The 14223-nt window shown below is 38.2% G+C and overlaps 1 protein-coding gene across 1 annotated transcript in view; it reads right to left on the bottom strand.

The window, feature by feature from the left end:
* AKAP13 (A-kinase anchoring protein 13) overlaps nt 1-14223 on the bottom strand; it is a 393887-nt gene that overhangs the window by 234537 nt on the left and 145127 nt on the right. The gene's annotated exons all lie outside the window — the stretch shown is intronic.

A 14223-nucleotide genomic window follows, 5' to 3' on the forward strand; every position in this document is an offset into this window, starting at 1 on the left:
TTCTATCACACTTATGTACCATAATTTCTTCAAGTCATTTCTCAAAGTTCCCAAGGAGCTGTGGTTTCAACTCAACACGTTTTCCTCCTTTTTTTTCATTTCAACTTACTCTGTAATTTGTCAGATCCCACTGAAGCACTGATACCTTATAATATGTAAAGGAATAAGAGGGATGCCACTTAATAGCTGGGCATGGAGATGATTTTTTGTAAAGTTTGTATAGAGGGGAAAGGAATACCTAAGAGGATGCTTACTCCTCCACTAATTCATGTTTTCCATCCAAGAGCAAATAATCAAAGAAAAGTGATCACCAATGATCACCTGATATTATCCTTAAACCCTGTCATTACTATAACAAATCTTACCTTCTTATTTAATTACTGTATGCTATTGCTGTATCATCTCTACTGCCTTCCTACATTGCCCGATACTGAATATAAGTTTAATATCTGCTCCAATAAACAGACTGTGTGATAATAGTTTGGCCTAAATGGTTTTCTGGTCTGATAAGTCATAAATTCTTTAGGACCAGAAGTGGAATCAAAATCCTATCCTATATAAAGAAGTCCTAATCATCATTTGCTACTTAATAAGCGGAATATAACTAATAATTTTTAAAATATCATATGGCTACAAATTCTAATTATACAGCAATAAGAAAATTGTTTCATATGACTTGTAATAAATTGATTTCATCTTTTTGGGGGTGGGAGGGATGGTTGTGGTTGTTGTTCATCCATGTCTGAAGACGACCAATGACATTACAAGATGATGTTTAGCCTAGCAGGTAAACTGGATTTATGTGAGGCAGAGTTTTTCAAAGTTATCAGCCTCACAAAACAGCCTTGACAAAAGTCGATGACCAGAGATGGCTCAGGATGCAGAAGATGACATTGGTGTCTTCAATATCTAACCAAACTCTAAGCATGCACAACACCTGCTTCAACTGCTTTCAAGGCTGTTAGAACAAACTGTCCTCATCCACCCATTTCACATGCTTGGGAAAGACAGCCTCCTAACTCACCGACAGGTTTGAATCCTATCAATTACCCTCAACCTGGTTTAGCCCAATAGTTTTACTGAGATGAGGCTACTGTATATGCTACAGATTCTTGGAGCTACAGGTGAGAGTTGGAGAAGGGTGGTGCTCAAGGTGAGAAGGAAGCCAGACCATAATGTGAAATTAACAAGTCATATATTAGAGCCATCCAAAACATCAAAAGAGATTGAGAAAAATGAACACTGAGAAAAGACCATCAGATTTGACAATTAAGAAATCAAAGGTAACTGCAGCAAGTAATTTTAGTTGAGTGAGGTGACAATGATAAGGAGGAGGTTGTGAACCCAGGAAACTGAAAGGATGGTGGTGCCTTTACTGGTAATTCATATGAAGGTTGGGTTGGGGGTGAGGGTGGGGGTGGGGATAATGTAACTCCAACTTATCTATCCTTGCTTATCCTATGCTGCTCACTCTCTCCCATTAAAAGAAAGGTGGGGGGGCAGCTAGGTGGCACAGTGGATAGAGCACCGGCCCTGGAGTCAGGAGTACCTGAGTTCAAATCCAGCCTCAGACACTTAACACTTACTAGCTGTGTGACCCTGGGCAAGTCACTTAACCCCCAATTGCCTCACTAAAAAAAAAAAAAAAAAGTGGGGGATTTGTGAGGGCAGGTGGGAGAGTTGGTTATTAAGTGGTTATAATAAGGAAAAAGGAAGAGGTAAGGTTTATCAGAGACAAGCCCGGGATTAGCTCAAGGGGAAGGGGATATGATTCATTTTCCCAATTCTTCTGAGCATCAAGCCACAGCATCCACTTTGGAGATCATTATATTAAATAACAAAGGATAATATTCTACTGAATATCAAAGCCTCATTCTACATTCTAATCCAGAATCTGTTAACAGAAATGTCCTAGTCGGCATATTTTGCCGTCTTTGAGTCAAAGTTTATTACTGTAATGTCAGAGAGAGAAGAGTAAAACAGAACATGAGAAATAAAGTAACTCATATTTCCTTTAAAAGCTAGGTGATTAGGGGCAGCTAGGTGGCGCAGTGGATAAAGCACCGGCCCTGGAGTCAGGAGTACCTGAGTTCAAATCCGGCCTCAGACACTTAACACTTACTAGCTGTGTGACCCTGGGCAAGTCACTTAACCCCAATTGCCTCACTAAAAAAAAAAAAAAAAAAGCTAGGTGATTAATTAGGACTTTGAACTAACAGTTTCAAAAGCCCTCCAGCAAAGGGGAATACCCTTTCTCAAATAGAATTCCATGTGACTTAAGTCACTGTTCAATTTAGTTTTATGTTTTAATTGGTCTTGCAAAATAGCCAATCTCTAGCAGGTGGGGAATAATTTGTACTGAAAACAGCTAACATTTATATAGTGTTTGCCATGTGTCAATTATTATCTCCTTTAATCCTCACAACAACCCTACAAAGTAGATATTATTGTTATCTCCATTTTATAGATAAGAGGAAATTTAGGTAAACAGAGGTTAAATGATTTTCCCAGGGTCACACAGCTACTAAGTGTTTAAGGCCACATTTGAATTCAGGTCTTCCTAACTCCAGGCCTGGCACTCTATCCACAGTACCACCTAGTTGCTCTCAGGTAGGCTGGTCAGAGTTTAAAGGTTGTGTATGTAAAATATTTGCTACATATCTCTATAGCAAAGAGAAGGATGCACAAAGAATGAGACAGGTCAGGGAGTAAAAGGAAAATGATGATAATGTAATCTAATCATAAAGGCCAAAAAAACTTTAGAAGATACAACCAAATAAATCAATGTGGGTATCACTTTTAGACACTGTTAAGATGAAATTTGTTTCTAAAATGAAAAATGCATCAATTTACATATTGAGACTTTTAGTGGTAGCAAAGAAATAGGAAAAAAAAACAGATACCTATCAAGTGGGAAATAGTACTAATGAACTGTATTAATTTATAGGTGCAATTATAGTAATTGTAGTAATGAATATAATGGAATACTACTACACAGTAATAAATGATAAGCATGAGTTCAGAGAAGCCCGTTCAGATGTAAATTTACTGATGCAAAGTAGAATCAGGAAAACAATATATATTATAATTACAATAATGGAAATGGAAAGCACAAAAATAATGAAATCAAATACTATTTAGTCATAATGATGAAGCCTTTCCCTGAAAAATAAAAGATGAGAAAATGTCTCTCCCTCCCTTCTTTGCAGAGATGAGCTATTCATGTCCATTTACTATCAAGCTCAGTTAACGTATTTGTTAGATTTGCTTTACTGTTTTGTTTTTTTTCTTTTTCATTTGTTATAAGGGCTAGCTTTTTGGTTAGAGAAACGGGTGGGGAGTATTCAGAAAGAAAGGTAATATTAAAATAAAATAAATGAGTAAAATAATTTTCAAAACATGTGTCCTTTGGTAGTTAAAAATGCTTTCCAATCTAAAACAAAGAAAAGATGGCTTCTATTATATTTGTAACTATTTATTCTAATTGCAATGCCAGATCCACTACTTTTCTTTTCTTTTTCTTTTTTTTTGCAAGGCAATGAGGGGTTAAGTGACTTGCCCAGGGTCACACAGCTAGTAAGTGTCAAGTGTCTGAAGTCACATTTGAACTGAGGTACTCCTGAATTCAGAGTCAGTGCTTTATGCACTGTGCTACTTAAGCTGCCCCACCAGATCCATTACTAAAAAGTACTTTGCTAGATTACAAAATAATTCTGAAGTCACGTTCTGAGTTGGACAAAAAGGTAAAAGTCAAAAAGACTGAATTTTACATTTGGTGTATACAGGGTTTTGTTTTTGTTTTTTTTAAATCAAGGAAAAGAGCAAGAATTGGAATTTAAAATACGGCTGCATGCTTTCTTAATTTAAGCACCAAATGTTCTGTTCCATCAAACAGGGCAAGTTTTGAAGTAGTTATCTTTCATCTTCCTACCTCTCCTTCCTTGCTATAATTCTGGTTCTTTTATTTTCCATCTGTTCTTCAAAGAACTTAACAATTTGTATTTTCAAAGTTCAGCTTTGATTTAAGACCACCTTCATTTAAAAAATTTTTTAAAAGACTATTACTTGGGGGCAGCTAGGTGGCTCAGTGCATAAAGCACTGGCCCTGAATTCAGGAGGACCTGAATTCAAATCCAGCCTCAGATACTTGACACTTACTAGCTGTGTGACCCTGGGTACACATTAACCCTCACTGCCCAGCAAAAAAGGCAAAAATGACAACAAACAAAAACCAAAAAAAGACTACTACTTAATTTAAACTAGCTTCATGTGACTTTTTAGGTAGACTGCTCCAAAATGGCCTAACTCATTCTAATTCATTTCAATCATCATTTACTGTAAACAATCTATATTTCCCTCAAACAGAGGTGTAAAAGCCCAATACCTTATTGCCCTGTGTACTAGAAAGAACAATGGTTCCTCTCTCACCTCAGGAATTTATTAACTGAGGAGCTTCTAAAGAAATGTTTGCAGATTAACTTTGGGCTGGTCACTTCACATCTCTCTAGACTTCATTTTTCTCATGTATAAATTAAGGAGAATCCTGACTGCCTATGGGAGCTCTCTGGCTCTTTCCAGATGTCAAAACTCTGAAATTCTGATTCTATGCCATTTGCCCATAACTTACAAACAGGAGAAGAGGCAGCTGCAAATGAATTACTCCCTTCTGTCTTAGTAATGACATTTAATTAACAGATTTAACAGATCATCTGACAACTCAATTGAGTAACCAGATGGTCACAGAAGTTCCACACTTTACCTATCCTTCCTTACAAAATAAGCCAAGAGGAACATGTCTAGTTGGTGAGATCCAGTAAAAGAAGCTTTCCAAACGCTCAAGATAATGCAAAACCAGTTATTCAACCTGTCATTTTCAGGGTCTGTGTCTCTCTCTGTTTCTCTCTGTCTCTCTGTCTCTCTCTCTTCCCCTCTTCCTCTCCCTTCTCTCTCTTCTCCTCCTCCTGCCCCCCAATTGCTAATACTATGGGACACATAGAGGTAAAAAAATACCACAACCCCCCAAAAAACATTTTTAAACAGTAAAAGGGGAGAGGGAGGCACTTCTGAAACAATCTAGTTCATGTTGGAAAAAATAGCTGCAAAAGCATTTCAAACAAATTGAACTATGTACCTTTGAAAATAAAAGTTCATAAATTACATCATCTATTTGATAGAATGAGTTTAATCATCCCTTTCATCTCAAATTGGAAGGGAGCTAATAGCTATTTGGTAAAAGAACAAAGAAAAAAGCATTACTTGGGCATAGCAACAATAAATTAACCTCCAGCTGTGATATATACATGAACAGGCACTTAGTATTCTCAAAATACACTAGGAAATAACATTTTGCTTTGGTGAGATTGGTTATTTCTTCAAGTTCTATGCTTTCTGTTAAGGTACAGATCAAGCATAAAATAAAAATTACACAGAAAAAGTAACAGTATTCAAAAGCGTGCTCAGTGTCTTCCAGTTCTGAATTCTGTATAGATCTGAACCTGATCTTGGATTTTACCACAATCACCATTCTACTGTATATAGTAGTGGGTGTAAAAGCATCTTATTCAGGGCAGCTAGGTGGCGCAGTGGATAGAGCACTGGCCCTGGGGTCAGGAGTACCTGAGTTCAAATCTAGCCTCAGACACTTGACACTTACTAGCTGTGTGACCCTGGGCAAGTCACTTAACCCCAACTGCCTCACCAAAGGAAAAAAAAGCATCTTATTCTCACAGTGCTACTGGGGAGTCCTTGATCAAACAAGTATAAAATTATCACTGTCCAATTCTCCCCTGTAGACAGGATTCTACCAAACCTGTAAGGGATTTGGGCATCCACCTGAATGCCCACAGTAAAGGTGGAGTCCAAAAAGGTCACGCTGACTCATTCATGGTCACAGACAACCAGGATTCAAAACCAGGTTTTTGTTTGTTTGTCTTTGTTTTTTACTGTAAACTTAGCATTCTTTTTAATCTACAACCCAAACATTAAAAAAGAGAAGCTATCAATTTTACAGTTTACAAAGATGTTTCACCTGACTCAAAACAATTCTGTGAAGCAGCTGAAGAATGATCTCTATGTCACATATAAGGAAACAGAAACTCAGACAATTTAAATGACTTACCTTTTGTTGTATGAGTTCTATTTGAACCAGGCCTCCAAGCCAGGGCTCCTGACTACAGCACTGATACACTTTCCACTCCCTTTGCATCTTACTCACTGAATATGTGTTATGTGACGTTTCGCCATTTCTTTGCAAAGCAGGGGGACAGGAAGGACTCTGGTTGTAGAACACTACCTATAATGTCAGCCTTCAAATGTTCTTGATGCTCTTCAAAGAGAGAAGAGAGGATGTGCAGCTGGCAAAGTTCCCAAACTAAGTACCCCTGGAGATGCCAGATAATACAGGGAGAGGATTTCTCATTATGGAATTGTGGCAAGGGACGTGTGCTTGGCATCCTTCCTTGGTACTTGGGGCGCCTTCACCCACAGAAACAATGTTAAGGGTGGCTAGATGCCACAGTACATTTCCTTCATCAGTTCATCTACATGATGGTTTAAAGAAGCTTCTCTGGATGGGCATGGAAACTAAGCCTTCCCTTAATTGTTGTTTCTACAAGGAAATGTGTACCAAGTTCCAAAGAACCCAACTTAAATGGGGTATTTCCAAATTTCATTTGTTAAAAGACTGGGAGTAAAAAAAAGTAAAGGTAATACCCCTGCTCTGTGTATATCTATATCTATATCTATATCTATATCTATATCTATATCTATATCTATATCTATATCTATATCTATATCTATATCTATATCTATATCTATATCTATATCTATATCTATATCTATCTATCTATCTATCTATCTATCAATCACACACAGAGCCCTAAGTACAAATTAGGAAATGCTTTAAGTTCCACATACTCCTACAGCAACTCTCAACTAGACTCAAAGGATATCGACAAAATTACTGCTTCAAATATCAAGCTTTCGTTGCTCACATTTAATTTCTTGACAGAAGATAAGCTTAGAATTCAGTTTCAGGAACAGTTTATGGCAAACTCGTTAAGTGTTTCAACCTATCACCTCACCAAAAAAATGCTTTCTTACAGTTAAGGTCATCCTGAAAAAAGAAAACATCAAGCTGAACACACACTGCACAACTTGTAACAGATCACATTTGTATTTTCTACAGAATTGCCCGTGATGTATTTCCTGATTTGTGAGGACTGATAAGGTGAGAGAGGAGGAAGAGATCACTTCTAAATGTTTCCTGTGCCTAAAACACTCTCCCTCCACATCTCTACTTTTTGTCTTCCTTCAAGTCCCAGCCAAAATTACACTTTCCTCACAGCCATTATGCCACTTTCTATGTGCTACAGCTGCCTTTCCCTATCCCTCTTTTTTTTTTAAGTGAGGCAATGGGGGTTAAGTGACTTGCCCAGGGTCACACAGCTAGTAAGTGTTAAATGTCTGAGGCCGGATTTGAACTCAGGTACTCCTGACTCCAGGGCTGGTGCTCTATCCACTGTGCCTCCTAGCTGCCCCTCCCTATCCCTCTGAATTCTAGTATCTTCCATCTGTTGATCTCCAAATTTTCCTGAATATATCCTGCTTGTATACAGTTGTTTCCATGTTGGCCTCCCTACTGGGCTGTGAGCTCCTTGAGAACAGATTATATTTTGCCTTTCTTTCTATCCCCAGTGCTTAGCACAGCATCTGACACATAATAGGCCCTTTTTAAACGTTTACTGATTGAACAGAAAGAGCACTGGATCTGGAATTTGAGAAAATGGATTCAAATCCCAGTATTATCACTTACTAGCTCTATGATCCTGGGGCAAGTCACTTCCTCTTTCTAGGACTCAGTTTTCTCATCTGTGGAATGAGGGGATTAAATTAGATGATTATTCTCTAGGGTCCCTTTCAGCACAATATCTTCATTTTGGTTAGGTCTGAAGACTCAGGCCAATTTCCAGAACTGCCTTCCTATAAGTGGCCAACATCAACATCTCTCTTACCCACAAGGCAAAGTAGAACAAATCATAAATACTTTACATAAATTTGGTCGTTTTCTTAATGCAAGACACATCACATTATGCCTGAATTATTAAACAAAAGAGATCATAAAAACCATTTAGTTCCAAAAGCTTGGAGAATTAAAATATATTTCTCTTGAAGCAGGCCTCATTTAAAAATCACTGGTACTAAGCAACAAAAATTCTGACTCCACATTTTAATGACATGACACCTATCTCACTGCAACCATGCCAAGCACAGAAATGTTTAGATGGCCATAAAAAGATGTTGCAAATGGGGTTCAAAAATAGACTCAAGTGCTTTGAGTATTTGTACTGTTTTGTTTATTTTAAATCACTTAGCCTTGAGAGATATTGGGTTAAAGGTTTCTTCTGTTTTATGAAAGAACAGGCCCATGGAATGGATGAGTCAGTACGTTGGTTAACTTAACAGGTTTATCGTGTTTCTAACTACAACAACAGAAGAGCTTGTTAACTAGGTCAATTTTCAGGACATTTTGCACTCAAATTTAGTCTGTCTGCCCTATAAAGTGACTATAGCCAAAGCTCAAGTCTTCCATAAGGAGAAGAAAAAGCTAACCTTACAAAGTCCTACCTTAGCTTCTTTTCATTCACAAATGTGACCTTCTGCCTTGGAGTCCACCATTTAAACTCCCATGAGTAAATTCTCATTCTAACTGAAAAACAATCACTTATATAATCATCAAACATTCAACTGATTAAAATCTGCAAATTTCTTGGATAGCCATAAACCATTTATCCTTCAACTTACATAAATTTGGTAAAAGGATTGCTAGGATTAAGAAAATAAAACAATAACTACATGCCTTCCCTTTCATAAAATTAGCACAGGTGGTTTTCACAACCCTTTCAACTAATAAAAGCCCCCATTAAAATGGTGACAAAATTAATCCTCAATACATTTGGGGAAATACAGGGACTGAGGATAAGCTCGTCCAACATCATGCAATTAACTCTTATAGCACTTTTAGCAATGTGCTTTTCCATGAACTCAAACAAGTAGTACTAATTAAGCTATTAGGTCTCCAAATTAAGTCGCTACTCTCCTTATCCTAGACACTCTCCCATTATGGCAGTCTGCTTCATTTTCTTTTTTAAACCTAAACATGAGTGATTGCCATTGAAATGTCTCATCTACCTGTCCCTTTCTGAAATAACTAAGAAATAGAAGACAGCTGTGGCAGTTTCACAGTCCAAAATTCAAGTGACCTTTGTCAGATTCAGCAGTGCCTCATATTTGAATACAGGGTACCAAGGAATGAACATAGGATCCCCAGATGAGGAAATGGGCCAGAGGGAGGGATCTTGAGATAAAAGATTTAGAGCTAGACAGTACCCCCAAAATCTTCTAGTCCAACCTCTTTACATTATCAATAAAATAACTGAAGTCAAAGAGATTGAGTGACTTATCCAAGGTCATATAGCTAGTAGGTAAACTTGAATTAGGTCTTCTAATTCTAAATAAAATGCTCTTTGTGGTATAACATACTACTGCTCTTGGGTGTATTTGAAACCATTTGAATGTCATGACCAAATATCTAAAAACAATCATCTAAACTCATACTCTCGGGGCAGCTAGGTGGCGCAGTGGATAAGGCATTGACCCTGGATTCAGGGGTACCTGAGTTCAAATCTAGCCTCAGACACTTGACACTAACTGTGTGACACTGGGCAAGTCACTTAACCCCCACTGCCCTGCAAAAAAAAACCTCAACACAAAACAAATGGAAAAAAAAATTTAAACTCATACTCTCCCCCTCACTATCCACTCACTCTTAAAATTCATACGATTTGGACTTCATTCCCCACTACTCTACTAAAAAACCTATTCCAATAGGAGATTCCTCATCACTAAATCCAATGGCCTTCCCCCCCAACCCCCGCCCATGCCTGATATTTGACACTTTAAGCTACGTCCTCCTCTCCCTAGGATTTCTTAACATTCCCCTCCCATGGTCCGTCCCTACACCTTTCAGATAACTCATATCTCTTTGGCTAGCTTATTTTCCATCCCTCACATGTCAATTCCCAGGCCCCCAAATTCTTTCTCAGGCTCTATTCTCTCTCACTCCTCATCCCACAGCTTGATCATTTCTATATAGATACCCCCTCTATCAGTATCTCCAACCCCAATCCCCTGGGTGAAATTAGTCTCTCCTTCCTCAAATTTCATAGCACCTTCCCTCATCTTCTTTACATTTGTCCTCTTTTCCCCCAGTAACATAATTTACTAGATATAGATGTATATACAAAGACTATTAGAATTTCCTTGAAATCAGAGCCTTCTATATGTTCACAACATAACACAATGCCTTGAACACAGAAGCTGCTTAATAACTAATTGCTTGTAAATAAACGGACCAACGATCATTTGAGAGCTTACAATATATACTGCCTATGCTGTACAATAGACTGGGCATATAAAGCAATATAAATCAAGGTCCTTACCCTTAAAATAATCCAAAAAAGTTGAACAAGCATTTATGTGCCTATAAACACTGAGGTGGGGGGGGGGAAGTGCCAGGTTTCAAGAACACAAAATATGAGCAGATAAGTATGTATGTGTGTATATATGTATACATATATGTATACACACATATATTTTGAAAAGGGAGAAAACACTATTAACTAAGGGGGTCAAGTTTTTTGTCCTTCATTCTCAAAAAGGACCATGACATCAGGGTGATGTCATGACTTGCAATAAATTGGATTTAAGTAAGAAAAGGCTATGCAAAGTCACCATTCTCACTCTCTCATCCAGAGCCATCTGAGTCTAGTGGCAAGATATAGATATAGATATAGATACACACATACACACACACACATATACACACACATATATACATACACACATATATATACACACACATATACATGTACACACATCAGAACAACTAGAGATGGCCCCAGATGTTTCATGAAATTGGGGTTAAGTGTCTTGCCCAGGGTCACATCCCTATTATGTATCTGAGATGAGATCTGAACTCAGGTCATCCCAACTTCAGGGCCAGTGCTCTACCCACTGCACCACCTAGCTGCCCAAGGAGCTTAGCTGGAAAGACAGGACATGCATACAGGGTGTTCCAGAAGTCCTAGGCCAGTTTTAGGTTAAGCTTAACTTTGGAGAAACCCAATGTTAAATTTTAAATGTTAATTTTAAAAATACTAGGCGCAGACAAAAAAATGCAACCAAAGTTCATCCAAAAGAATGATCATTAATTTTTTGGATGGTTAGGGATTTTAGAAGGTACAGGGGCTTAAACAAAACTGCAAAGAAACCATAAGAGTTGAACTTGGTTAGAATGGTGTGAATAAGTAAAATAAGGCTGGCTTAATGCACAATAAAGAGAGCAATTTGGCTGTGTTTGGGGGATACGGGGAATATTGCAGAATAGATTATTTAGAGAAGATAAAAATCAGATAGATAAGGACAACTACTGAACATCCTCATGTTCTATATTTTATCCTACTGGCAAATAAAAAGTCACGGGAGGTTTTTGAGAGGGGCATGATGAGTACAAAGCTATGTTTTAAGGGTTATTAACATGGGGGAAACTTTCTGAAAGAAAAATAGAATTCTGTTTCATACGTGTTGAGTTTCAAGTAATAACTAGACATTCAGAAAGTGATGTTCAGTGATGAAGCTCAGTAAAGAAATCAGAGCAAGATATAGAAATGTGGGAAGTCATATCCAAATGTGGTTAAAAAGTGAAACAGTAACCAAAAAAAAAAAAAAAAGATTCCCAAGAGGAAAAAAAGGTTAAAATATAAGGGCCAATGCCCACTTTTAGAGGCAGACAAACTAGTAAAACTGGCAAAGACAAGCAGCCAGAAAGAAAAAAGAATCAGGATGCCCAGTGCCATGGAAGCCAAGGAATAACAAAAATTCAAAAAGGGATAAACAGGTCAACAATGCTGAATGCTATGGAAAGGTCAAGAAGAATACTTACAGTGGCAATCCTGCATTCTCTCTCTATAGTAGGATACACATTAGCAGGTGCTCACATGTCTCAATATAAGCTCCCGTCACCCCTAGTAATGAAACCACCAATACCAAGTACTGCCAAAGAGGAATGAAGAGCTCTACTTCTCATCTGCCCTTTCCAAAAAGAAATGACCAAAATAATAGTACCACTAACTTTTCACAATTTGGAATAAGTAGACAGAAGGCTAAACTCAATTAGCAAAAAGTCAGAGTTGAATTTTTCTTTAAAATTTGCTGTTTTCTTACTCTAGTTTATAAAATATTGTTTAAAGATAATCATTTAATAGACATATAAAAATGGCAATACAGTTACCAGTTATACATATGCAAATGAATGGGGTATAAGAGGTTCAGGGAAGATTAGTACCTCTGGTATGAAGAACACCAAGCCCTTTTCAGGGCTGCTTTCCACCTTTTATGTCTACCTGATTCAACCAGCTAGTTGTAGCATGCACCGTGGCCACACCCCGGTAAACTTTTTTGGTAGACAGGGCTAAACCAGGTTGACGGCGACAGTGACCAACCCATCAGTAAGTTGGTGGGGAGGGGCTTCTACCCAAAGCATGTGACTTTCCTAAAGCAGAATGAGTGGGTCAAAACAATTGATTCCAACAGCCACAAAGGCATCTAAAGCAGGCGCTGTGAAGCACTTAGAGCTTGGTTAGACGTTGATGACACCAAGGTCCTCCACAGTCATCTTCACTTTTTTCTTGACACTCAACTCCAATTACCCTGGAAGAGAGTGAGGCTGACAAGTTCTTCACTTAAGTCCAATTTATACGGCAGTTTAAAAGACATATAAATGAATCCTTTAAAAGTATGAAAAGATTCTACTAATTCTTTTTAGCAATGTTATTTTCCTTAGATGATTTTCATCAAATGTACATTGACAAAGTTAAACCCAAACCATTCAAATAAAAAATTCTGAATAACATTGAGACCAATCCTTTCCACTCTATTAACCCTAATTTAAATCCTTATGATGTTTAAACTACTGCCAATAATGTCACTCACTGGTCTCCCAGTCTACAGCCTATCTCTTCTTTCTCCAACCCATCATTCCCTTTTTCTTAATCCCTTTTCTGAAAATACCAGTTTCATCACAGAATAGAGGCAATGTGGAACAACAGAAACAGCACTGGCTTTGGAGTCATACCAACTCTATGTGGGACCTTGAGAAAAATCACCCAATTTCCCTAGGCCTCAATTTCTTCATCTGTAAAATGAAAGGGTTGGATAATATGGCTCTGAGGCCTATGATCCTAAGGTCACATCATTCCATTGTGGTCAGTAATAACCACAGAAAAAAATCTCAACTCCTCAGTCAGTCAATAAAGGCCCTGCACAATCCTGTCCCCATCTACTTCTTTCCTCGACCTTCAAGCACCCAAAGAACCCTTGGCATGTTCTATTCAAAAACCACCGAACATGACACCCTTTGTTTATGGAATGATTTCTATCTTCACTGTGCTCCTGTTCCTTCTTTAAGGATGGACTCAAATTACATTTTCTCCATGAAACCATCCAGGTGGGTCTCCTTTTCCTCTAAATTTAGTCTTTTCCATTCTTACGACTGGTATCGTTAGTTAACTTTTCATGCCTGAATTCCCCAAGTGGACTACAAGATTCTTATAGACAGGGTCTGGATTACACACTTTTTTGTACCTTAAAAAATATCCTTGTTAATATTACTTAGAAAAGGCAGAAAAAAGGCAGAGACAAGATGGCAGAGAGAAGCAAGGAATTTGCCTGAGTTCTCCCAAATTTCTCTCAGAAATAGCATGAAATCAAGCCTCTAAACAGTCTCTGGAGCTATAGCACTTACAAAAAGAAAGAGTGAAACAATCGTTCAGCTTAAGATGATTTAGAAGGACTTTAGGAAAAGTCTGTCTCACCTGGGTAAAAGGGGAGTGCAGCACAGAGGGTGTCTGGGGCAAGCCAGAGGAAGGTTTTTAGCCACAGACAGTGATCAAGACCCTGGCCCCCAGCAAAAGAAACTTGGGACAGTGCCTCCTGTGCCCCAGGAGCACAGCCCAACTTTAAAAGGCATGACGTAGGGGCAGCTAGGTGGCACAGTGGATAAAGCACTGGTCCTGGACTCAGGAGTACCTGAGTTCAAATCCAGGCTCAGACACTTGACACTAGCTGTATGACCCTGGGCAAGACACTTAAACCCAACTGCCTCAC

This window comes from Dromiciops gliroides, chromosome 2 (assembly GCF_019393635.1).
Source record: "Dromiciops gliroides isolate mDroGli1 chromosome 2, mDroGli1.pri, whole genome shotgun sequence".
NCBI classification, from domain to species: Eukaryota; Metazoa; Chordata; class Mammalia; order Microbiotheria; family Microbiotheriidae; genus Dromiciops; species Dromiciops gliroides.